Here is a 23,548-nt window from a genome sequence, read left to right as displayed (position 1 = left end):
CATTTAACCATTTCAGAAACCTCATGTGTAGGAATCTGGGATGTGATTTTTACAGGGTGGCAGAGCCTGCAGCACTGCCACTACTCCCTTCACCAATTTTCCAGTCTACCCCAAGAACAAGCCACTATACAAGGCAGTCCCCTGTGCCTCCTTTTGCTTCTTCTTTCTGGGTGTGCACAGAGGGAGGTGTGGAAAACAGTGTTCATAGTGGACCCACACCTGGGAAGGGGGAAACATCCCTAGAGCTGGCACATGACTGATTTAAGGCCGGCACTTCAGCTTTGCCTATGCATCTTGTGAGGATTCTAGATATACCTGGCTACAACTGACTCTTCATTCCACCCACCAGAGATAATCATAGCAGACACAGGGGACTAGGCAGTGACCAAGATCTGGCATTGCTGTGGGTCATAATCTGTCACATCATCACAAACCGAAATTAACCGGCTGACATGAATAAAAGTGGCTGAGAACCAAGTACCTGAAGAATGGACAATACCCATTGATGGTGATAACCATCACCAAACAGCTGACACCTTTTAAAGCAGCCACCCATAAAATGCACAACGTACTCAGATCACTCCTCCTTCTGCAACAGAAAATTATGTAGCTAGAGCTGAATAAGAGTGCACTGCTAACAGCAGGTTAATCAGCTCAGGAGTACATTTTTGAATCAAATATTCCATGGTTTGGTTCACATCAGGTGCAGCCAGAGTGCACAAACTGAATTTTGAAAGGGAAGGTGTGCCACCCACCAGCGATAAGCATTCAGCCCATGGGACCAGATTAAAGGCAGTCTGAAGTACCGCCCTTTGTCCCTGAGCTGTGTGCAGTGAGGACACTGGGTCCTCAGCACCAGTTTTTTCATTCCCAGATCCCCTGCTACTGCATCACATGATCCATCAGTGTAGACAGAGCATCAGGTACTCTGGTTCCTGCTCTGGTACTTGGATTAATATAACTGGGGCAAAACTGCAGTTGAATCCTTGGTGACTGCCATGCCCAGGAGTATCTGGGACAATGTATAAAACTCGAAGCTCAAAGGAAAATGGGCCCCTGGAAAAGTCTGATTCAACAGGACTAGGTTTGATGATAATAAACTCCATGAAATGCCTGATTTTACTCTCATGTAATTAAGATGCTTGTGCAGTATTAAACTACTGATAGTTTAGCAGAGGTTGTTAGTGATTGTACACACACGAAAGAGGTGGTGACACTGTATGCTGTTCCTAAGCAGTGCTCCCAACAGTACTGAAAGAATATCAACAATAACCACCAAATAAGGCATTCTCACAACTTTTGTGCCTCTCTGTGGGGAAAATATTTACTGAGTTTCACTAGAGCTACAAACATAGAATATTCCAGAGATACTGGTGACCTTCTAGCACAGAGAGCTGTTGAATTCACTTTCTGTACTTGTTCTCTTTCCAAAAGGTAGAATCAGGCTCTTGCTTCTTGAACTTTATGTGACATTTCTTATGCATTCTCTTCTTTGTTAATCAGTGATCTTAGAAAGACATTATTTGGGATTTTATTCATTCCCAAAGACTACTACCACTAGGAAACTACCAAAGGAGAGTGAGACCTCATAATGACAGCAGGAAAAACCCACCCAAGGACCTAAACACTCACTGGAACAGCAAACGCTTCAAGTAAATGCTATTTTCAGATAACGGGTCAAGTTCTGCACTTATGTCTCAAATGCAAATCCAGCAACATTAACAGAGTGATGCAGGAGGCTCATAGATGCAACTTGTGATGTCTAGTGCCACATAGAGACTTTTTGCAAAGAAAAAAATAATTTAAAAAGAAGAAAGAAATTGCTATCTTGTGTTTCATATCAGACAGAAAGGAGAGGAAAACAGAAAAGTAGAATAGTGTTGGATGGGAGGCAAAGGGAATCCGTATTTTTATTTCATGACCTCTCTGTAATGCCAAAGAGCCCCAGCTATGACCACACACACTGCAGGTGCACCAATTATAGCACTCCTTCAGCACAAAGTTTTGAGCTCTTTTATGGAAACCAAATCAGTGATCCAAGGATACAATCACCCATTCTCTGAGCTGCTCTGTAAGTCTGCTGTATGCAGCAAGGACACCTGAGTTTTTCCTTTCCCCCTTCCTAAGCACATCCTTTGCTCTACAATGTTTGTATACTTTTCTGGCAGGAAGGAAGGGAGCAAGGGAGGAGCATGTCAAACACTGTTGCTCCTTTGCTTCTCCTCCTTTTGTCCTTTCATCCCCTTCAGCAGAGGGTAACATCTGGATAAAGGACTTAAGTATTTTTCCAGCAAATCAAATGTATTAACAAAGAATCAAACATCAGGATTTACTGGTCAAGTGATCAGCTCTTCCTCTCAGCCTAATGCTTTACAGTATTTATGAAGCCTGGAGTTTTAAAAGGACAAGAGTTTTAGAAAGCTTTCCAGAGTTAAAAGTAGTGTTTATTTCTTCTTGGATAAAAATACTTCTGCGAATCTGAGCCTGTCCCAGATCTTATGCTCATTAAGTATTATGTCACTTAGATAAAGAACCCTAGTACAAATACTAAACTCACTTTTTTTTTCTTCTTTAATAGTGTGTAGATGCATTGAGACAGAATCAGGTGTGCAAATGCAACTGACACAGAAAGAAAAGCAAAACCTAATGAAAGAGGACCTCAGAAAAATACTGAAAAAAAATGAAGCCATTCCATTTCCATGAGGTGTGACTGCTCATCCTGAAATACACCCTCTACTGAAATATTACTACTTACACTGGGCAGTCATCACAACTCTTCAGCATAATCCTAACAACGGTGGGTTTCTCCCCACATGCATTATTTTTGCTTAGAAAGACCAGCAGCTAAAGGACTCGCCTTAAGCACACTGGAAAAGCTAATTTCCACCTCAGCTTCTAGCAGAGCTCAAGCTATTACAGCTCAAGCTGAACATTTGGCTTCAAGTCAGCTGTGTGTCCTGAAATAGTACACAAACTGAGGATGAACAAAGTCATTGAGAGTATTCTGGCATCACTTCCTTGCTCTTGCTGTGACCATATGCAGAACCTCAAGGGCTTTCTTTTATTATTATCATTTTTTAAACAAGTATATTGTTGCCTTCAGAGTAGTGTCTTGACCAATGGCAACTCCTCCACCTAGTCTGCCTCGGCACTTCCAGTGACTGATTTCTCTTTGCTCTAGATGTCAGATGCCACAATACCTACTAAAGGCTGACTGAACAGATTAAAAGTCTACTACTGTTTGTCTCTACAGCTCCTTCCTATGGCCCACAGAGAGGTCCCGACAGAGACACCTGATAATCTGTGCCACAAGACCCCCCAACAACCTCCTGCTGTTATCACAGCAACTCACAGCAGACTCCACAGCCAAAGCACGGGGAAAGAAAGGGAAAGGGAAAAAAGAGAGGAAAAAGATATCCTTCGGGTTTTCACTAAGTGACACTCAGAGGTACCAAGCGCCAGGAGGTTTGTGCTTCCCGTACACATACCCGTCTATTTTTGCCTTGCACCTCGTGGCCTCGCTGGAAAAGGAAGCCAGACAGATCTGCTTCATCAAGCACTCAGCCCTTTCTGCCCTCGGAGGAGGGGAGGATGCCACCACCTCCCGCTCTCTCCCGACGAGGCGGGAGAGCACCTGCGGGCAAACGGGACAGGCGGGGCGCCGCCGCCCGCCCCCTGCGGAACGGCTGGCGGCCGGCCCGCCCGGCCCCGCACACCGGCAGCTCGGAGCACCATCGCGCCCGGGCGTCGCGGCACCTACCCGGGAGGGCGGGATGCCCGGCGGCCGGGGTGCGTGCAGCGGGGCTGGCCCCGGCCCCGCGGCACCGCAGATTTCATTCATGAAACCGCGGCCGCGAGTAAAGGGGCGGAGGATGGAGCCACCCCCGCATGCCCGCCCGGCGGAGCGACCCACGGCCCGCAGCGGGGATGGCCGGGAGCATCCCTCTCCTGCCCCACGGCCCGCAGCGGGGATGGCCGGGAGCATCCCGGTCCTGCCCCACGGCCCGCAGCCGGGATGGCCGGGAGCATCCCGGTCCTGCCCACGGCCCGCAGCGCAGGCTTTCTGCCGTGGCCTCGCATGGAAAAGCTCGGACACGAAACAACTTGAAATCAAAGCAACACCCCCCACAGGCAGTCTTTATACGTATACACTGTAAATACTGTTAATACATTCACAGTGCAAAGGTCCCGAAAGCCTCCCTGGATGATGCCCTAAGTTGGGGCATCATGTGATTTCTTACTGCAGGTGCTGCTGATAGCTTTTGAAATAACGTCTCTCTATTCTCACTAATTTTTGAAGCCTTCATTAAAAATATACACATCACAATTAAACCTCAACCTCCCCTTCTCTTACAGCGACAATCTAGACTTGGTGTTTTCAAACCAGTGAAAGCAGCTCCAGGCCCTGTGTGTTAAAATCCAGACCTGCTCCCGGCTAAAACAGCAGTCTCTGGCTCTGTGTTTACCACTTAACATCAACAAAACTGTCACTAACCAGTATGGGCATAATTGCACAGCTAAGGATAGTTTTTGTGACTATTTAAAAAGTAGTCAGTATTAAAAAAAAATACTCTCTTACAGCAACCTGGTCTCACACATTGCACAGTCTCGTAGTAATTTGTTGGAAAACATTATAAAGTTGTTTAAAATCCCACTTACAAGAATAGTTATCTGTACCAGTAACAGGTTAACAGTATCGAAATGCATTTGGTTATAGTCAATTACTTACATTTTTCAAATACCCAGAAGCCAAACTTACATTAACCAGGTCAGACTGCAACAATTTTCAGTTGAGTACATCTATGTCAGGACAAATTACAGTATGCAAACTCATATCAAAGGAAGCTATTAGGGGCAGGAGAACAACATGAATCATGGCAAATATTAAGTGTTATTTTCCTATCTTTGCACAGTTTGGATGGACAAAACAATTGCATCAGAAACTCTCACTCAGACATCTACTTAAAGCAATATCAAATATCATAAAAGAAATATCAAGTTGATAATGCAGGCAACAAAAAGTAAAAATAAAAGTAAACAGATTTAAAATGTGTAGTATAATTACCTTCTGTTTTTTAAGTTTCAGGTTCTATGGGAATTTTTCTTCTCCACAAATGAGAGCTAAATTTTTCATTCTGTGCAAGAACAACAACCCCATGTATTCACTTATTTCTCAGATACACAGTTTTTAGGAAAATAAAAAAACTTCATGTTCATCCCACTCAATTCAAGAGGCTGGGCAAAGCAGTGTTATACAAAAGGTATTCCTTTTACTAAACTGTTTCAGTATGCCAATTTTTAATTCCTTATTGGTACCTTTTTCCTACAGTCTAAATGATAATTTTCTGGAGAAAAATCAGAGCTAGAACCCATGTCTCTATTAAAAATACCTAGACTATCACTGCTGCAAACAGTGAGTGTTAATTTGAGAACAGGTAAGTTAGCATCACGTCAGAGAAAACTGATACAAAGCAATCAGACTTGCCATGATACTGACTCCAGAAGTGCTGGACTGCAATAAAAAAAAAAAAAAAAAAAAAAAAAAAAAAAAAAAAAAAAAAAAAAAACCAAAAAAAACTCCAAACCAAGCCAATAAAAAACTCAGAAACTTTTGGATCTGATTCCCAGCTCTTTACAGAGCTTTTCTACAGAAAAAAAAAAAATAAGGAAGAGGACAGGAATCAAGTGTTATTTTTAGTGCACAATAGTAAATTTAGCAGAATACAGCAGTGACAAAGATTAGTCAGGTGGTTAAAATGGGAAAAAGAGAGAGAGGGCGTTGCTTTTGATGGGGATAAAGAAAAGGTCTCAAGTTTCTCTCTTTTTTCCTGTTTCATCAAAAGGTGATAAAGGCTTGTGCTGCTGTGGAAATAGGTACATGCTACTATATAATTTCAATTTTAATGACCATCTACAGCAATTTTTACCATTCAGTGCTTTCACACCACAAATGTAAAACTTTTTAAATAATTCAGATTGCAGCTTTTCCAGTAAAAAATGAAGTATAAAATAAAACCCCAGGACAACCAGAAATTCTCTGTTCTCTGATACATAATCCTGTATGGAAGCGTATTTACATTTTCCCAAACTTTTAAAACAAACAGTTTAGTTTTGACCACAAATTTGAGTGACACATTGAGAAGTGGTTGGAATGCATCTCTAATAGGGTGTGGAGCAACTGACAGTTTCTAGGCTTTGGTACAAGAAAGCACAGTAATAAACCACAAGTATTCCCACCGACTTTGCATAAACACTAAAAATACACAAATAGTAAAGTTTTACTCATTTGGATGTTTAAGTATTCCAGGTAGCCAGCTTGGATTTTTCATTTGCTTGTTTTCAGGGAAGAATAACAGCTAGGGGGAAAGGGAGAAGGGAATAAGCTCTGTCTTTGCAAGCAATCCTAAAGGACATGGCATTGGACCATGGTAGCATTTAACTACAGTCTGCTTTTGCCAAGTCAATACAGCTTTCCAAAACATGTTTATGGGCTGCCAAGTGAGCTCTGTCACTGCAGCTCAGTTATGTGCTTTAAACACTATCTCACAACCGAGAGAACAACTGGATAAAAAAAGACTAAAATAATAATTTAAAAATGCATTCACTCCCATGGAGAATTCTACTTAGAATTATCTTAGTTTTGCTAAATTATAAAATGCATTTGAAAGCACAAATGTAAATCCACATCCCCATATGCTCCAATGTGTTATTTTTTACTCTGGGGCTAAACTAACCTTTTGGTTTTGACACTATATTTCTCAGATGATTAAAAAACATCAAGAGAGAGCATCAATTGTGAATAGACTGTAACTGAGTTTACAAATAACCTTTCTACTGCTGGATCTTGAGAGTCAGTTTAATTCCAGAGGCTGTTCCAACATGCAGTGTTAGCAGAACTCCTTAAGGAACTTTCTACCAGCTCAGAAATGTTGAAGCTCAGTGCCCTCAGGCTCTTCCATCCTCTGCACTTCTGAGACACCAGAGAAAGGCTCAGGTGGAGACAGGTTGAAAAAATGCCAGTCAGGGATAACAGGAAGTGCAGGAAGAAGGGACTACAAGCACTTGGTTCAGCTTCTTTGACAAACTCTTCTGGAAGGGGAGCCTGTGCTTATCACCATCCTATCATGTAAGTCTGCTGCATCTGCAGAGGATTGATAGCCTAAGCATGGTAACTGTGGGGTGCAGATTTTACATTTCTGTTTATCAGCATTCTGAGAAAGTCTACATCCCAGACCCAAGGGCTATGTGGAAGCAAGAGGCTCTTCCCTGTATTAGATATCTAAGTTCAGTCTGCTTAGAAAAAAAAAAATTAAAAATGTGGTGACGTGGCTCTTTGCTCCCTCTGAGGACCCACTCAAGCTTTTAATTCAGGACAACTGAGATTATTTCTCTTCTGCTTTAGGTTGCAACACCCAAGCACAAATGCAGTTTCCTATGACAAGCTACACCAACAACACTCAGCAGGGAGAGTTACAGAACTGAGCTTGTTCACTAAAAGAGGGCAGGTCTGACATTGCAGAGACCACCTGGGACTGTTCAAACCCAAAACCAAACAGTATAGGACATCCTAGAGTTTCTCTCTCTCCCTTACCCTTGAATGCAGGGACCTTTCATATTAGAAGACTTTAGCAGCATGTTTGGATTAAAAAAATGTTAGTGGAAATAATTTAAATGCACAAATAATTAAGTAAAACAAAGTAAGTTATATTGTCCTGTATGGGTTCCACATTGCATATGGCAATCTCACAGGGACAGAAGGTGTTCTCTTCAGTCCACGAAATTTGCTTTCAACAATACAAAGAGAACAAGAGTGAATGTTGTACAACCAAAATAAGGAAACGTGGTACTTCAGTTATGGACTTCACCATCCACCCACTGCATGTGGTATATGTAGTCTCAGCCAACTGGCAGCATGTGAATTAAAACATCAGAATTACCCAGCTCCTGTCATTGTAGTCTACTTTTCCCCCACAATTAGGCTTAGAGACTTCAATGACGTGGGTAGATCAAAATAATTTCTAACTACTTTCATAATGGCTTAGGATATATTTCATTAGGTTTTATCAATAAAAAATTCATAAAGAGAACAAATGCCTTGAATAAAACTACGTCAGAATATGCTCTATAAACATTGAAGTAAAATTCAACTCGTTTCCTGTCAATACAATTTTTGTATTAAAAGGTTTGCATTCAGGGCTGCAATGTGCCCTTGCCAAATGCTCATGCATTCCTAATTAGCTTTCTTTTCAAAACTATTGCACATTGTACCCAGTCTGTTCTCTTTGGTTAGCATTTGACGTAAGGTGTCTCTATTTAGTGATATCAACATCTACTCTCAGCCAGCTATGCAAATTGATTAGGCCAGTTGCATCCCTTTTTCTACAATCCTGCATTTGTCTTAATTCTCAGAGATGGAGACGTGTAACACATACAGTGATACCTTCACTGTTTTCGTTAGACACCAACATAGACCACTATACATTTATTTGTTAGGTTTATTTCCAGTTCTTCATTGAATGCTAAATATAGTGCAAGACCATTGTCGCTTAAGAAGCCCGCAGTGCACCAGATTTTATTAGAGCATTCTGTGAATGATATATAGCACCAGTGGTTTGCCTTATGAATTATATTTCCCCATTCTTTTTCACTAGAAAAGGGATATAGAAGGCTTAATATAGGCATGTCTTTTGAACAGTAAACAGGAAAGAAAGCATCTACAGAAGGAAAATACCAATACTTATAATTTGGAATAAAAATTAAATATCTACATTTTTTTCAGAGGGTTATATTTCGACTGTGCTTTAGTTTTCAGTCTAATTGTGTGTAGGATATTGGCTTTTGCATTTCCCTGCTTCCATATTTAATCTTGTTAATTACAAGACCGTAATTTTCTCCACCTCACTCCAAAACAGAATACCAATTTAGGTGGGAAGAGTCCTCCAGAGGTCATCTAGTCCAACCTCCTCCTCAGTGCACAGCTAACTTCAAAGCTAGATCTGGTTAAGGACAGTCAGTCCACAATCTCCAATCCAGGTGTTCCATTGCTTAGCCACTCACTATGAAAACAGCTTTTTTTACAACAGTGAGAAAATTTTTTCTTTACAGCCGCCTTGCTGCTACTTGTGACTGCTGCCTTTTGTCCTTTTGTTGCACAGAGAAGATCTGGTTTCCCCATAACCCCTTGTGCCTACCTGAGGTAGTAATTAGATGCCCTCTTAACCTTCTCTTCTCCGGGCTAGATAAGCAGCTCGCTCAGTGTGTCTGTGTATATCTCACGTTTCAGTTTCCCCACAGTATCAGTGGCTCTTGGTTGCACTGTCTTCAATTGGTCAATCTCTCTTTGGAACAGTGAAGCCTGAGCAGAGTTTCTCAGCAGCCACCTCACAAGTGCCGAGCAGAGGGGAATAAGCCCTGCCCTCGCCCTCCTCGCTGCTCTCAGCCTCAGGCAGCCCCGGACCTGGCTGTCCCCACTGCTGGAAGGGCGCTCAGCTGAGCCAGGTATGTCCCAGCCTGTTCACCTGCACTGTCACAGTCTCTCTGATGGCCCCTTAAACTCTGATAAACTGCCTTTGCTGCCATCCTTCTCCTTCTACAAACTGCGGGGTCTGGTCTTAAAAGGGAGTGGATCACTTGAACAGTCCCAGTCTGTGAAGTTAGGTGTACCAGGATACAATTAAGCAAAACAAAATTTTGGCTTAATAAAAAGAACAGCAAGAGAAACAGCTGAGCAGTTATGTAAGAGTCTCCCAAGGGAAGAAGTGGCAGAGTTATGGCTCACTGCACTCCCAACCCAGAGAGGATGAGGCTGTTTTAAGAATTGGTTCTATGGCAGAGTTTTGTATCACATGTGTAATCTCTTCTAATGGGAGCAATTTTGCAACAGCTTGTATTTGCTATATTCCACATTTCTTGCTCCTCAGGACTACAACATGCATACAAGATCCTTTTTTTTTTTTAATAAGTTGATTTAATCAAAAAAAAGAAAAACCTAAATAGAAAAAACTGACTAGTAGGAGGATTTCTTCTTGACCATGTTATTTTGCTGTTTGGCAAGGGAATGAATCTGGAAGCAATAGTGCTGGCATCTGCATAACTGTTCAGAGCTTCTTAAAATGTTTCTGCCATCTAATCAGATGTTAATGGAATGGAAAGAACTCCTTTGTGATATGAAATAAGAGTCATAGCAAACAGTCAGCTGGGGAAGATTTTCTGTCTGTCTGACCTTGTGGCTAGCTGTCAGTCTCCATCTCTCCTCTATGTTGATCATTTAAATTTCACTTGTCTCTGAGTAGTGGGTTTCTAAGAGACTTGAAACATCTTTATACTACAACTACAGGAGGTTTTCAATGACATACACAGTCTTTGCTTCTCACTCTTATCTAACCTATTGAGCTTTAAGAACCGTACATAAATGGATCAGCCCTTTTTCTTCCAAGCATTATAAATGCTCTCTGTGCCTTTTGAGGATTGCAGAAATCACCTATTAAAAGCCTAGTAGATTTATACACAGGAGGATACAAAATATAGACGAAATTTTAGAAGCTAAAATGTTGGTCAAAAAATTCAGAAATTCGACAGGAGCAATACACAAATAGAGATCTCTGCAACAATGTGCCACCCCTGCTTGGAGCTGCTTCTATTAGTGGTATAAAGAGATGATGAGGACAAGTCTTGAACACAGATCTCTAGTTACAGGAACTGGAAACTCGGATAGGGTGAGGGGAAGAGAAACAAAGTGGATTTTGTTGCCTTTTTCACAGTTGCCAAAGCCTAGCATTATTGGTCTCTGAATCACTGCTTATATACAAGAACAGCAGCCAGCAGCCATACTCTGATCTTTATAGGCTGTCAAACCAACAGAGCAGGATTAAGTAGAAGAATCAAAGGCAGCTTAATCTCATCATCACTGATCTTAGAGAAACAGCCTTATTAGCTACAACTTACTCCTCTGTACCTCTGTCCCATAGCGAGCTAGACATGAAAGTAAGACCCAGTTATGGTTTTAAGAGCCTGATATAAATCCTCCTGAAAGTGTTGAGGAAAAGCTTCTAGTGACTCCTCTGGGCTTCAATTCAGGGAGTAATTCAAGAAGAAAAAGTCCACAGAATTAGGTGCTACATGCCTGTCTTAGACAGATGATAACTTAAAATAGCTGAAACAAAACAGAAATTAATGAAGCCCCTGTAACTTCACTATTTTTTCACTAGGTTGTTCAAAGGGTGTGTTTATTTGGATTACAATCCCCCCCAATATTACAGTAATTCCTCATTTATTTTGAACACTGTGATTCTGCACAGTAGCAATGCTGTAGGATTTTATGAATTCAAGACCTTTGTTACATTCAAAATTCAAACTTTGTTATATTCTCTGTATTTTATACCTTGGAACCACTCATTTTTTGAAAGAGAAAGCTTTTCCAGGAAGGTAAGACCTTGTGCCTCTTATCACCACCTTACACCCGTTTACCAGCATGATTTAGTCACGCTAGCAAAGACTGCCTTGAAAAGCCTGCATTTTTGCAACACAACAAATTCAGCGGGTTAGACTGGATTGTATCAACACATGGTTTCTACTTTCCAAATGCCGCTCATGTATTTTAGTGGTTTACTTCAATATGTCTAGACAAATCTAGCTGGTCTCTAAATTTACCAATTTTTTTTTTTTTTTTTTTTTTTGTTTCCCCAGTGAGTTAAGGTCATAAACCTTATGCAAAAAGAATATTACCAGGGTTGGTTCTGATGGATATCTTTCACTCCCTGAAACACTTCCTATAAATTCTAGCAAAATGGTGTAGCTGAAGGATAATGGTAACTGCAGAAATTGCAGAAGAATGCACACAAGTGATCCATACAAGAAAACACACACGAGTGATTCCAAGTCTAAGCAGCAGGCAATAAAGACAGTTTGCATGTTTCACCACAGGCTGCTTGATGAGACTTCCCTAATTATGTTTATTAGGAATAGTTTCCAAGAAGGATTTTGTTCTTTTAAATGCTACCATTCAAAAGCTATCAACCATGAAATCACATACTTCTTGCATATATTTGCAGTTTTCACAGAGGGTGTAGGACTACTTCCAGGATCTGCCTGAAAAGTATCACTGTTACAGGTTTGAACTACAGATTAGGCACAAATCAGAGGACTTAAAGGAGCGTGTGTATACTGTGTAATTTGCAAAGTACTGAGTAAAAGACATCACTTTCCAATAACACTTGTAAGTGCAGCATTTAAATATGTCAGGAACAGAATATACCTTTGTAAAATTAAAAACAAACTAGATCCAGCAGCAGCAGTGATTTTGAAGCTAATAAGGCATTCAGGGAGCTTTAAGAAAATCAAATATATTCTAGTGCCTTGAAATTTCTCATCCACTCATTGCTTGAAAGTCATATTGCCAAAGCATCATGAATTCTACTAACAGGGTTTTTTCCTCTTTCAACAAAGTAGCAAGACATGTAGCATTCTATTTTTAAACTTTTCTGAGTCAGGCAAGATTTCTTTCCCTGGGTAAAGGAAGAAGAGAAGAACTACAAAGGTATTGATCTTATTTACTCCCATACGTATTGACAAAATTGCTAGAGTAGGGTTCATTTTGTAGCATTATAAAATCCTCAAGAGAATTAAATTTCTCCCACACCTTGTCCCCAAAATATTTTTGCAGGAAAAGGTACGAATTATTTACAGAAGGAATTGCCAATAAAATGTCATCAAACTGCATCTGTTACAGAAGATAAACATTCCTCCAATTTTCTACATTAGGCTTCTAGCTGAAATTGAGATCTACAGCTAAAAGACTTATACCCTTATAGTAAGTTAAAAGTTCCTTAATTATTGTGTTGCAAGTGGGGAGCACTGTTGCAAACACATTAGAGAATTAAAAGAACAAAATTCACCCCTGAAGAAATTCAATGGAGACAGCTGGATTGCCTCAAGGAAAGCCTGACCCACAGGTATTTTCCTTAGAAGATTGTAAAGTATTCTATGTAACATTCTTCTGTATTTAGTGGCCAATAATCTACACTATTGTCATAAGCTCACGTGACAGTCAAAAAGATGTCTCTGAAATAGAAGTGGCAAATTCAGGAAGTTCAAGTGTTACGGAACAGCCATAAATCAAGAACTGAAACATGGACAGCCATAAAGCCCCACAACACGTAAATCCGTCTCAAGTGTAAACTGCACCTGCGGCTCAGGACAATTACTGGGACACCTGCCCATGCTGAGTACTTCTAGGAGCCCAGGCAGAAGCAAATTTCACCCCTGACAAAGCAGCTGAAAACAAAAAGCAGCTAAAGCTCAGGTACTGTTACCATACTATGTTTTTGTTACTGCAAATCCTCCTTTTGAGGGTGCTGGACCCTTGCTTCCAGAGGTGTGAGAGACAGGTAATTCCAGATAGCAAGAGAATGTAACAGCACTGATTTTGTATCCCAGCTTTGATTTCTTATGTTGGGTACCTTGATGCTTAAGCCCCCTGAATTAATGGACATTTCAGAACTGCATCATTTCTTTCTTCCTTTGCCACCTAACTGTAACAAATTGTTCCTGATTCTGCATAGGAGTTGCGAAAAACATTCTCCTTTATGTAAAGCACAGCAAATCCCATGAAAAAGTTAGAAACATGGATTTCAACAGTATGATAAACAGTGCTAGAGAACACAGATTTAATTACAAAGATCAAAACCAACAAACAGCAACACTGCCCTTCCTCTCACACCTGAACCACCCACACAAGGCAGTCCTTGTTTCTAATCTCTAGTCACAAGTAGTCTTAAGTCTGAGAAGTAGTTCAAGCAGTTTTAAAATTTAAAATTTCCTCTGATAAATTTAATTCTGCTGAAGGTTACTGTTGCACACACACCCCTCTGCTGGCTTTGCACAGTCCAGAACTTTGTATTTACCATCCTGAATTGTCAGATACATTCAAGTGCCAGATTGCACTGTAGAGGCAGTAGCTATTTTATTCCACTGACTGTGAAGACACTAATCTCTGAGAGAGCAGTAGCTTCTTTACCCAGACAGATAAATTTACTACAACTTTGTCTCATAATGCCTCAAGTGACACAGATTCCCAGAAGAAAATAAGCTTTGACTGGGATATTAAGGAGTAAATAACACCTCTACAAAGACACACCTTCCAGAGATGTAGCATTTTCTGATTCAAGCACATACCCATCCACAAGTTAGCTTTTTTCCAGACCTGCAGATATATTCACTTTGAGAAGTGAGACCAAATCAGAGAAACAACAGGAACTGGTGTGGAAACAGCAAATTTCTGAGAATATTGTTCTGTAATTTAGATGCATGAGCTACACATGTTACTCAGAAATTAATTTTAAAACAATCTGGGAAGCAAGGCTTGACACTGGGAGCAGAGGTGAAAAGAGATATTTAGATTCCTGTGTGTACCATTTCCCTCAATATGTACTTTTTGATGGTGAGATCAGTCAATGCTTATTAAATAATTCATAGCATCACTGTCCTGATTTCAGCTGGAATGAGTTAATTTTCCTCCCAGTTGCTGTGATTTGGACTCACTATGAGAACGCTGATGACGCACGGGTGTTGTAGGTGTTGCTCAGTAGTGCTCACTCCAAACTGAGACATTTCAGTGCTCTGCCAGTGAGCAGGTACACCAGAAGCTGAGGGGGAGCAGGGCAAAGGGATATTCCATACCCTAAAAGGTCATGCCCAGTATATAAACTGGTGGAATCAACTGGGAGCTGCCAATTGCTGCTCAGGGCTGGGCTGGGCCTCAGCCAGCACATGTGCACCACTTGTTTTTCTGGGGTTTTACTTCTCTCCCTTTCTTTGCTCTCCTTTTTAATTTCAATGGTTATCATATTTTATTTCAATTATTAAACAGTCCTTAGCCCACAGGTTTTATATTTTTTCTGATTCTCTTCCCCTTTTATGTCATGGGGGTACATAAGCAAGCAACTACATGGTACTTAGCTTCTGGCTGGGGTTAAACCGTGACAATCACAACTTGCATATGTGTAATATTGTATACTGGCTTTCAGGAACTGCATTACCTGGAAAATTACTTCTATTTTTATTCACAAAGAATCTGTTTGTCTTTGATGATGTCCTGAAAGGGGCTCATTAAATTACTAATGTAACTATTAAAGCTATTAAATTACCAATTTTGAGGGATCAATTCAAAGCACATTGAGACAAGCATAAATCCAAAGTAAACCAAGTGTCTCTTCACTTCATTGACCCTCCTATGAGGCTCTGAATGCTAAAATGTCTTTCTCCTGACAAGATTAACCCCTTCATTGTATAATCCTCCCTGGCCAAAACAGTGGAAGTAGCTACTCCTAGGGCTCACAAAATGCTCTGCTTGGTAGTACACAATGATGTGGGGAGGAGGAATGCTTGGTTTGTGTTTACTTTTAGAGCCCAGGGGGGAGATAGCTCCCTAAGCTTCCTGACAAGATGTTTATTTTTATTCACATTGTCACTATGTTTTCCCATGAACAAATATTTATACTTCAGAGGAAATGTTTCAGTAACATGTTTCAGACAGGATAAGCCATGTTAACTTCCCTTCCTTTTATTATGAGAAAGCAATTTTGCTTACTGGAGGAAGTAAATAAATCAATTCCCCAGAGATGCCTGGGAAGGGGTAATTCTTGCAGGGAACCCATCTTGAAAATACTGGCAGCATGACATTAGGTCAGTGCTAGCTGACCTGTGGAGGTTTCATTTGCAATTGCAAGAAATGAACACATCAGAGATTTATTGTTTCCTTTGTTCAGAGAAACAGACCATTCTTGTGCAATCCTGTCTTAATTAAAACATTCTCCCTTCTGACAAATTTTAGTAGCATCTTTAGTAGCATCTGCATTATTATAATGTACATTTAATACATATGGAAAGCTATGAATCCATCTTTTGTTAATACATCTGAACATATAACAGACTGAGAAGGCCAGTGGATGAAAATGACCTAATTTCATTGACTATTCCAAACTGTGAGCAGACGGTTTGACTCTATGATCTCCTGAGGTTCCTTACAACCTGAATTTTCCCACAATCCTAAATTAACGACATGTATTTGGTTTAACTAACTTACATATTTACTGCAGAAACTGTGAAGATCTGGCTGTGATACTTGACAAAAGCAACATAAATATACACCTGTAACTCAGGCTGGCAAAAGCCCCACTTTTCCCTAGTCTGCCTAAAGCAAGAACTCAGAAAGCTGCCTGGATGCATGGAAAAGTACCTACACGTTTGTGGTGCAAACTCTTCCTTCATCCCAGGATCTCACTCATTTCCTGCACCTGCAGTTAGTCTGTGTGAGTATTCACTCTTAAAAATCAGACTTTGCAGCTTCCGTTCTCTGATGCTTGGAAAAAAGCTTGACATTGGGTCAAAAGCTACTCTGTGCAGCAGCTGCTCATTACCAACCCTGCAACACCAACATTTGTTTTTATCTGCAGGAATATCAGAACAAAGCTGACTAATCCTGTAAATGAAACTATTATTTGTAGGACCTTTCAGTTAAGACTTTTGGTACAAAGTTTGCCAAGACACAGATGTTATAAGTCTAAAATACTTGACAAACAGCTGCTGGTCAGAAGAGCAGTGGTGACAGGCAACATTAAGTGAAACAAGTCAGGGTTTTTTTACTTCTTCCAGTTGATACTTACCTCACAGGAGAAAATGTTCACATCCATTTTTAGCAGCTTGATCAAAAGCAGAATTTCATTAAAAATACTTCATGTCTTTCTCTTAACGTGGCACTCCTAAGGAGAAAAAAAAAAGAAAAAAACAAAGAAAATAATAAACTTTACTATTTTCAACCTAAAATTACAACATATGCAACAGCAACAACATCTTTTATGATGCATTTTATATTGTAAAACAGACCTGCTTGGTCAATAAAACAGTCTTTTGAAGTTTCAAACAGGTAAACTGTGTATCTTCACTAAAACACTCTTTGCTCCAATGCAGTGAAGAAATCATGCGTAGATTGATGAGCTTTTGGGCATAACTGGAGATTGACAGAACTCTGTCAAATTAAGCTTGTTCATGAATAATTTCCCTATGGATTTAGATTAAGAAAAAAACCAAACCACCTTAGGTGTCAGAACCTAACACTGCTGTATCCCAGTTAACCAGCTCCTCTCTCTTAGGCAACAGACTGAGGAGGGATTTTTTGGCTACCTTCAAGGTGACAAGACTCTAAAATATGAGCTGACAGCCTGATGACATATGAACTGGGAATTCTGTGTGGCTTCCCTCCTTTGGTAACAAATGAAATTAACTATGAAAGTCCTTCATTGGGTTTGGTAAATGCCTACTTTATTGTGGCTTGGTTTCCATCCAGGAGCAAGGTGGAGGTTTTCCAAGAACCAAAGGTGGGAACAACATTGATTTCACCACAGATGCTGCCCTAAAAGCAAAGCTCAGGGGCACGAGTAGGTTTCAGAGGTTCAGGCTAGTTTGAATAGCAGCAGTGAAATGCAGTCTTCAAATGAACAGAGCAGTGGCCCACTGGTTACTTCTCCCTTCTTATCAGGATAATTTCAGAGCTGAATTTAGGACTGAAGTTAATTTCTCACAGAAATTACAACCTTCTGTAGATACCCAGCACAACACAACAGAGAAAACAAACACAAACAGAAAACGAAGGAACACTTTATTCCACCTTTGTGAAATAGACAAGCCACAAGAATTGACACTAGAGCTAGAGGCATGATGTTTATGTCCTCTAAGTGTCCTGCCCTTCCCTTTGCTACTTATCAATAAGCCTTTTAGTGGCAAAGACACATCAGTGTTCCTGAACTGCCATGTTTCATGCAGCCACTACTGTGGAGAATCTTCTCACCATCTTTTCTACTGTGCTCACCCTTACTTCCTCCAAGGCAGGCCCACACAGCTCCCTTCCTAAGCCCTAGAAATAACAGCCTAAACCCACAATTAAACAGCTCCCCAAATTATTAATTAGTGACATTAGCATACTCAGGGCTCTAAAACTGTTTAAATAGATACCTTATGTGATACTGTACCATTTGTAACTGTATTTGTTTCTCAAGTATTGATGGCAGATTAGAAGTTACTTGCAGCTTCTTTCAGAACATTTCTTTTCAAAAAAACCAAACTAAAAAAGGGCATCTGGTTTATCTGATCAAAAACCCAGAGCATTCTATGTTTTTACTTTACTGAGATCTCATTTGCTTCTAACAGCCTTTCTCTGTTCACCCTCATTAAAATCTACAGACATGACCTCCAAGGATATATCAAGATCCTTCTTACTCTCAAACAGACATATAAAGCCCTTCCACAGCTCATTCACAATTCTTTTTCATCAATCAATAATCATTTACATTATTGTCCTATTAAAGGCCACATTAAGACTCTCCTGCTTGCTGAGATATTTTTTACATTGTTATGCTGTAAAGCGAGACCAGGTGTTTGAAGAATGTAAGCAGATAGAAATGTAGCTAAACCTGATTTTCATCATTACTAAAGCATAAGCCTAAAAGTTCCACTTCACAGATAAAAGTTTATGGCCTTCATCTCCCTACCCCTCAGTCTTCCACTTCTGGTTTTGAAGATAGCTGAGTTTTTAATTAGCACTGTTCTACTCTATTACAACTCCGAAACACAAACATCTCTCATACCACGGTAGTGGAGGCAGATGTCTCTCTGTGATGATGATCTGCACTCAGAGGAACAGAGCAGCTAAACCTTACATGCACCTTCCTTACCAGTCTCGAGGAGCTCACAGCTGAGAAGAGAGCTGCCTTGCTGTGACCCTCATGTGCCTGCAGAGAAAGCATCAGTTCTGGTCGTGGCAGTGCACTTCCTTCTCTCTCCCATCAGCTCTGCGCCCAGGCAGGCAGCACCTGAACCAATGCTCACCCACAACAACAAGCACACCGTGATACCGTGTGCAGGGCATGCAGCAAGGTCACCGTGGGCTGAGGAAACTAAAACCTGCTGGAACACAGAGTAATTCACTGATTGAGGTACCTGCATGGTGTAATTCTCCAAAGTGGGGAATTTCTTTTAAAAAGGCAGGAAGGTGAGGAACAGGAACACCCACTACAGGTTGGCAAGTGAAACATTTGCAGTGCAAACCGGGCCCAGAAGGATCTCAGAGGAGGCCAGGTGGAACACTGGGCTCCCTGGATGACTCCTTGTGGCCAACAGTCATGTCTAATCTGATTTAGAAGCCTCTTCTGTGACAGACAAGACATTCCTCATACACACTGACACTAAGAAAACTCAAGAAATCTCAGCCCAGTTTTTCCCTCAAATGCACCTCAGCTTCTTGTTCAGAAGCCTTAGCTGATCCAGTCTTTGCCCGTTTCCTGTTTTGTTTGGGTTGTTGGGGATTTTTCTTATTATTATTACCAAACAAACAATACTGCAGAATTTTATCCTCTCAAGTTTTTTTACGAGTTTCCTTTAACTAGCCCATCGTCTCTGTGCATTGGTTTCAGTTTCTGTAACACCACAAATTCACAGTACATCTGCCCCGAATCTCTTCAACAAACCTTGAGGGACTACATGGAAGAAAAGTGCTTTTAAACCCTATGTTTCTGACTTACTTAATATGGTTTCACTTCAAAATTTTGCCTTTAAAAGCTCAATACTGTGAGAAACTTAAGCAAAAGAAAGAGCAGAACCTTAGTTCACTGTTGTAATCTTTACTATGACACACCTCACTTGCTCTGTGTTACATGGTTGAACAGACAGTAGAAATGTTACTTCCCATTGATACCTAAACCAACATTTCCTCTCAACATACATTCAAACCTTTAATGTTGTTGGATCCATAGCAAATGCAAGTATTTTGCCCTTTCTATTTCAGTTTTGACAAGTATGTTTTTTAATGGGGTCTCTCAGAGAAAAAAGGAACTTTTTCCTGTATTGATTACACAGACAACAACATGAAGCATGACACAAATATTTCCATTTAACTAAGTACAAATGACAACATTTGGTATGAACTTGACAGCCAGGTTCTAAAAGAAGATGGGATATTATGATTGCCACTAGCCCTATCTTAAGGGGACCCCCAACAACTCAGTTAAACAGCTGCTAAACGAAAGTGCAAGTAACTCTAAAGCTCTACTTTCCTATGCTCCCCAAGTAGGGAAAAGGTTTTCCCTTTTCTCATTCCTTTTTTCCAAGAGCTGCAGTAGAGTTGGGCTAGGTATGCCCAACTGCTTCTCCCCAGAGGTTCTCAACAACTGTAAAGAAGAGAAAGAGCTCTTGAAAGTCATTCCCCTGCTAGGTCTTTTAGGGAGGCACGTCCTTCTTTATAACCAGCTCCTCTTGTATTCAGTTCTCTACATGTATTTGCACTCTGTACCAATTACAAATTTCATTCTTGTAATGCAGAGGACCATTAATAATTTAAGATTAAAAAGGAACCTAAGGGCAGGAATATTCCATTTTTGCTCACGAGATAGATGGTACGCTGCTAGTATGTCAACTCAAGTTATCTTTGTGCATGCTACGTTAATTCAGCAAATTGCTTTTCAAACAAAGTGCATGCAGAAAGTGCCTGGAGATTCTACACGAGAAGAAAGTTTCATTTCTATACCAAATGTGCCAAACCCATACCCAGAAAGTGAAATATAAACAGATTTTAGTTTCGTTCATTTAGTTTTCACAAACAGGAGTTAGCCCAGATGAATTCTGTGAAGAAGCCCAATGCAAGAGCACGCAAAAGTCATGCCAGGTGTAGCGATAAATACCCAGCCCTGCCTGCACCGTGAGAAACCGGAGGATCAGCGAACACGTCTAACGGTATGGAACGGCTCAGGAGCGATGCAGCAGCAGCACCGCCTGACACCCGAGTGAGCTGTCAGCATTTCTGACCTTACCGCGGAAGGGAACGGGACATCAGGGCACGGCGGGCAGGTGCGGAGACCCTCCTGGGGCAGGAGCCGGCCCGGAACGGGGAGCGCTCCCGGCCCGCCGGTCGCAGCCCCGCGGTGCCCCAGCCGCCCGCCGCTCCTTCCTCCGCCGCAGCTTCCCGCCGCGTCCGGCCCCGCTGGGTCACCCGCAGCGACCGGCGGCGGCGTCTGCCTGTCCCGCGCCCGCCACCGGGGCCGCAGCGTCTCACCTGAGGGCGGAGCGGGACCGGCTGGGGACAGGACAGAAGTGACGCTCAGCGGGGTGCGGAGGGCGGTGCGGTGTCTCGGGTGCGGTGCCGTCCCGCCCTGCTGTGCCGTGCCGTTCTGTTCTCTGCCGTTCTGTGCCGTGCCCAGCGCGGAGCGGGCGCGCGCGTCCCAGCCAACCAGCGCCGTCACGTGAGCGCGCCCCGGCACGCGGCGCTGCCGCCGCGGCCGTTACAGCAGCGCGTGCGCGGCGGCGGCGGGAAGCGCGCGCGCTGCCCTGCCCTGCTCTGAGGGGCCGGGGGTCGCCGCGCCCCTCACGGGGCTCTGGGGCGGCCGACGGCGGCGCGGTCGCCCTTCCTGCCCTCGGGAGAGATCGTTTCCAGGAATTGAGGGGCTGCGGAGGCAGGAAATCCTGCGGGGCCCCGTGCGGGGAGCGGCCGCAATGGCATCACCTCCGTGCGCGGGAGGGTGGGGTCCCCAGCCGCCTCCTCCCTGCTCCGTGTGAGCGTCCGCACGACGAAATGTGGATCAAGGTGTGTGAGCCTCCCTGAACTGTGAATGCTCCTGTGTTTAACATTGCTGACGAGTAAATCCCACCGCACTGCTCGCCTCAGTTTACCCACACAGAACTTTCATGCTGAATCTTAGTTAAAAAAACCCCAAACCGTTGAGCTTGTTTTCCGCCCAGGATGCTTTCCACGTACACTGCCCTCAGGGTGTCTGACCTCGCTATCAATAATACGCTAAGAGAAGTCTTTAAAGAGAACAATAGCGGGACACCGTAAGTAATCCAGCTCCGTCAGGCACTTAAAACTGTTCTAGAACATACTGCTGAAATGCTTAGGTAAATTTGACGAACGGCTCAGAAGCCTGGAGTTAAAGGAATTTTCTGCTTACTCAGGGTGTTGGACTCAATTTTCCAGCCTGGGTCGCCCTGTGCTGTTGAGGAGGATTTGGGAGGACTGTGGGGGCCAGGCACTCAGCCCGTGTGGCAGTGCTTGACGCCGGCGATGTTTAATGGTGGTCGCGGGCAGTTTCTGACAGCACAGCCCTTCCGAAAGGGGAAGGCTAAGACACCGGGCCTAGGGACAGCAGGAGCCGGCAGTATTGCAGGTAGAGAGGCAGGCCGGGCTTGCGGCCAAAGTGCTCTCTATCTCCATGGCAGAGATCAGGCATTCTGTGCAGAGCTAATGAACCTAGCCCCTATATCACGAAATCCGTAAGAGAAGCAGGGTTCGTTGGATCTTCTTTCTTCTTTTGATGATTTTCATTTCATGTGCTTCCCTGTGGAGTTGTGAAGGCTTGAAATGTACCTGCTGTATACTGTATGAATAGTGCAATATACGTGCATGCTGTCTCAGGATGCTGAACTGTGCAGCAGGGGGAATTAGCCTGTGTAGAGCTCTGTGATGCCATGAACAGACTGCCTTCAGCACATAAATCAACTTTAGACTACTATCAAACACTAGCGTACCCTGTGTTTTACATTTATAAAAGAAATGTGGGAGAATGATTGCAGGATTTCAGGAGCTGCGCTTTTAAAATAAATGGCACTTGTATTGTGAACCCCTCGTTAAGTGGACAGAAACTGTTAGCAACGTGGCTAAATGTAAAGTTTTGAATAAATGACTGAAAGATAATGACCTTTGTTGCATATGTGGTACCAAGGACAAAGAAAGATTGCTAGGCCACAGTTACTCCCCAGAATTGGAAGGATTGTTTTATTTGGGAAGAATTTATACAGAGTCCTGGTAACTCATATTTAAAGCCCCAACCAGGAAGCCTCCACAGTATTTGCGTGCAGAATTGTATAGTTGTGCAATTTCACTCTGTACAAACAAACTGTCTAAATTCCTGTAATTTGTGCTGGAAACACACTATCATTTCCAAGGCAATTGGAGCAGACAGCTGAGCTCACAAGGGTTATCATCTGCATCTGCTCAGAGGACAGCCCCCAACCTTGTATTGGCTAATATTTTTAGCTTTGCTAACTAAACCCACATGAGATAAAAGTCCACCCACGCAACAGGTTATATAGTTTGCTTTAAATCAGCTGTGTTTTGTGAGCACTGAGTGGTTTGATTCTGTTTCATGTGTTTCCTTCAGCACTTCAAAATGAATTTAGGTTGTTTGAAAGATTGACTAACAATTCTAGAAATTGACCTCTCGTGTTGAGTCTCAGACTGAGTCCAACACAAGTCAGCCTCTCAGCTGTATCGGAGAGGAAACTTTGTTAGTCTGAGGATAGTCTTATTTATTTACTTTCTCATGCCAGCAAAGGCAGGATTTCCTGTTTTTTCACTGATCTATAGTTACTGGGTGTAGGATATTTTCATTACTTTAAAATTATACCTTGGATACTAAGACTGTATGTTTAATCAGGGGAAAAAATGTGTAAGTATTTAGTAAATAATTTGCCCTTTAAGGTATGATAATTCCATTTCAGGCTTAAATTA

At 42.0% G+C, this 23,548-nt stretch overlaps 1 protein-coding gene across 6 annotated transcripts in view; it reads right to left on the bottom strand.

Annotated features, from left to right (window-relative positions):
- The window catches only part of RHOBTB1 (Rho related BTB domain containing 1), a 48,795-nt gene extending 26,999 nt beyond the window's left edge, over positions 1-21,796 (bottom strand). The window contains exons 1-2 of one of the 6 annotated variants that reach the window (XM_041474379.1): positions 21,098-21,796; positions 16,662-16,757 (exon numbers count right to left, since the gene is read on the bottom strand). The gene's annotated coding sequence lies outside the window, so the exon portion shown is untranslated. The other 5 variants (XM_041474335.1, XM_041474345.1, XM_041474353.1 and 2 more) reach the window with 5 other exon arrangements.
- Positions 21,797-23,548: the final 1,752 nt, after the last annotated feature.

This window comes from Pyrgilauda ruficollis, unplaced genomic scaffold (genome assembly GCF_017590135.1).
Source record: "Pyrgilauda ruficollis isolate IOZ18807 unplaced genomic scaffold, ASM1759013v1 scaffold11, whole genome shotgun sequence".
NCBI classification, from domain to species: domain Eukaryota; kingdom Metazoa; phylum Chordata; class Aves; order Passeriformes; family Passeridae; genus Pyrgilauda; species Pyrgilauda ruficollis.
This window is presented reverse-complemented; position numbering and strand designations above follow the sequence as displayed.